Genomic DNA, 3,706 nt, shown 5'->3' with positions numbered 1-3,706 from the left:
ATTCCTCAGGCACTCCTAGCTGCCCTAGAACAAAACAAAGGAAAGGGAAAAATAAATGGTCAACTGATAGAGATCACGGTCATGCAGGACAGCAGTCAGTTTGAAACTGCCTTAATGATTTACAAGAAAAAAAAGTAATCTCCAGAAATCTATAGACCCAATTTCTTGGAGCCCTAACCTCTCTCTCTCCTCCCCTCCTCCATAGTATAGAAAATCTTATATAATCAGTCACTCCTCACAACCCCAGTGCAGCTCTCTCTGCCCACGGGTCCTGTCCTCGTGCTATAATAAAACCACCTTTTTGCACCAAAGACGTCTCAAGAATTTTTTCTTGGCCATTGGCTCACAGACCCTACTCCAAGCCACATCAGTATGTTACGCCAGACAAAGAAAAGCATCCATAACCAACTTTACATTGAACAAGTAGGCTTTACACCAAAGGAAAAATAAAAGACCAAACTGAAAAGCGTCACTTCATAATAGCAGCCAAGTTTATCAGAATAATGTACGAAGTTGAAAACAACAACTTCTAATAACACAGCCTCAAATGTATAAGAAAACAGAACTTATATGGAACTTTATGGAGAACAGACATATTCATAATCATCACGAGAGATTTTTAACACATCTTTCAGTAACTCAGAAAAAACGCGGACCAAATACATCAAAAAAGTTAGAAAAAATGATTAACAAATGTGGCTTATTGTATTAATATACAGACCTAAACCCAAAGAAGTAGAATAAGCATTACCTCAAAGTACACTTGGAACTTTCCCATAAAATTTACCTGTACTCATGGCGGAGCAAGATGGTGGAGGAGTAGGAGACCTGGATTTCGTCTGGTCTCAGGAATTCAGCTGGATAGGGATCAAACCATTCTGAACACCTACGAACTCAACAGGAGATCAAAGGAAAGAAGAGCAACAACTCTCTCATCAGAAAAGCGACCACTTTCTGGAAGGTAGGACGTACGGAGAAGTGAATCTGAGGTGATATTCAGGAGGATAGACTGCGGGGAAGGGGACCTCCGTCGGCTGCTTCGGGAGGGTGATAGAGCAGTGGAGCACAAAATTGGAACTTTTAGAAGTCTGCTCCGCTGAGGGACGTCACCCCGGTGGCTAAGCGGGGGGTGGAACCCTCGTGGGACAGTGTGGTCTCAGGACCCTCGGGGCACAGAAAGACCGGGGGTGCCTGAGTACGGCGGAGCTCCCAGGTATCCGAGCGGGGAAGCCGGCTGCAGAGACAGAGCCGAGGTGCGGGCTCTCAGCTCGGGGTTGCCATAAACCGTAGTCCTCGGCACAGTCGGGCCACTGCTCCTCCAGCAGGGACCCAACAAGCGGCAGATCCGGGGAGACTCACCTTCTTCCCCCGGGAGGAGCGGCATGGGAGTGCACTGCAGGGATCTGCTGGGTTTGGAAACTCCACACAGGGTCAGGCACCAGAGATATAAACGCTTGGTCACAGGCCGGGTGAGCACAGAGTGCAGCTGGAGAGCAGGGAGACGGGAGTGACTGACTGCTTTTCTCTGGGGGTGCACTGAGGAGCAGGGCCCCAAGTTCTCGGCTCCTCCGGGGCGGAGATTGGGAGGCCGCCATTTCACTCTCGTCCTCCAAAGCTGTACGGAAAGCTTGCAGGGAACAAAAAGCTCCCGAGAGCAAACCCGAGCAGATTACTTAGCCCAGCCGGGCTGGCAAGGGCAGGGCAATTCCACCCCCGGCAAAGACATTTGGGAACCACAGCAACGAGCTCCTCCCCCAGAAGATCAGCCAGAACAGCCAGCCAAGACCAAGTTTACTGATCAATGAGAACGGCAGAACTCCATCACTAGGGGAATACTGCACATAGAATTCATGGCTTTTTTACCATGATTCTTTAGTCTTTCAAAGTTAATTTTTTTTTTTTTTTAAGATTTTATTTATTTATTTGACAGAGAGAGACACAGCGAGAGAGGGAACACAAGCAGGGGGAGTGGAGGAGGGAGAAGCAGGCTTCCCGCTGAGCAGGGAGCCCGATGTGGGGCTCGATCCCAGGACCCTGAGATCATGACCTGAGCCGAAGGCAGACGCTTAACGACTGAGCCACCCAGGCGCCCCCAAAGTTAATTTTTTTAATTGTCTTTTTTTTTTTAATTTTTCTTTTTCCCTTTTTCAACCAACATCTTATCTATCCCTTTTTAAAAAAACATTTTTATTTTTCATTTTTAGAGTCATATTCTAAAATTCAAAATCTCCCAACAAACAAGAGCCCAGGGCCAGATGGCTTCCCAGGGGAATTCTACAAAACATTTAAAGAAGAATTAATACCTATTCTTCTGAAACTGTTCCAAAAAATAGAAATGGGAGGAAAACTTCCAAACTCATTTTATGAGGCCACCTTGATCCCCAAACCAGACAAAGACCCCATCAAAAAGGAGAATTACAGACCAATATCCTTGATGAACACGGATGCAAAAATTCTCACCAAAATACTAGCCAATAGGATCCAACAGTACATTAAAAGGATTATTCACCACGACCAAGTGGGATATATTCCTGGGCTGCAAGATTGGTTCAACAACCGCAAATCAAGCAGTGTGATACAATACATTAATAAAAGAAAGAACAAGAACCATATGATCCTCTCAATAGATGCAGAAAAAGCATTTGACAAGTACAGCATCCTTTCTTGATCAAAACTCTTCAGAGTATAGGGATAGAGGGTCCATGCCTCAATATCATAAAAGCCATCTATGAAAATCCCACAGCGAATATCATTCTCAATGGGGAAAAACTGAGAGCTTTTCCCCTAAGGTCAGGAACACAGCGGGGACGTCCACTATCACCTCTATTAAACATAGTACTAGAAGTCCTAGCCACAGCAATCAGATAACAAAAAGAAATAAAAGGCATCCAGATTGGCAAAGAAGAAGTCAAACTCTCACTGTTTGCAGATGAAATGATCCTTTTGTGGAAAACCCAAAAGACTCCACCCCAAAACTGCTAGAACTCATACAGGAATTCAGTAAAGTGGCAGGATATAAAATCAATGCAAAGAAATCAGTGGCATTCCTATACACCAACAACAAGACAGAAGAAAGAGAAATTAAGGAGTCGATCCCATTTACAATTGCACCCAAAACCATAAGATACCTAGAAATAAATCTAACCAAAGAGGCAAAGGATCTGTACTCAGAAAACTATAAAATACTCATGAAAGAAATTGAGAAAGACACAAAGAAATGGAAAAACATTCCATGCTCATGGACTGAAAGAACAAATATTGTGAAGGTGTCAATGCTGCCTAGAGCTATCTACACATTCAATGCAATCCCCATCAAAATACCATGAACTTTTTTCAAAGAAATGGAGCAAATAATCCTAAAATTTGTATGGAACCAGAAAAGATCTCGAATAGCTAGAGGAATGTTGAAAAAGAAAAGCAAAGCTGGTGGCATCACAATTCCAGACTTCAAGCTCTATTACAAAGCTATAATCATCAAGACAGTGTGGTACTGGCACAAAAACAGACACATAGACCAATGGAACAGAATAGAGAGCCCAGAAATGGACCCTCAACTCTATGGTCAACTAATCCTTGACAAAGCAGGAAAGAATGTCCAATGGCAAAAAGACAGTCTCTTTAACAAATGGTGTTGGGAAAATTGGACAGCCACATGCAAAGAATGAAACTGCACCATTTCCTTACACCACACACAAAAATAGACTCC

The sequence above is a fragment of the Neomonachus schauinslandi genome, chromosome 4 (assembly GCF_002201575.2).
Source record: "Neomonachus schauinslandi chromosome 4, ASM220157v2, whole genome shotgun sequence".
Lineage (NCBI taxonomy): Eukaryota > Metazoa > Chordata > Mammalia > Carnivora > Phocidae > Neomonachus > Neomonachus schauinslandi.
The sequence above is the reverse complement of the archived record's forward strand: the minus strand, read 5'-3'. Positions refer to the sequence as shown.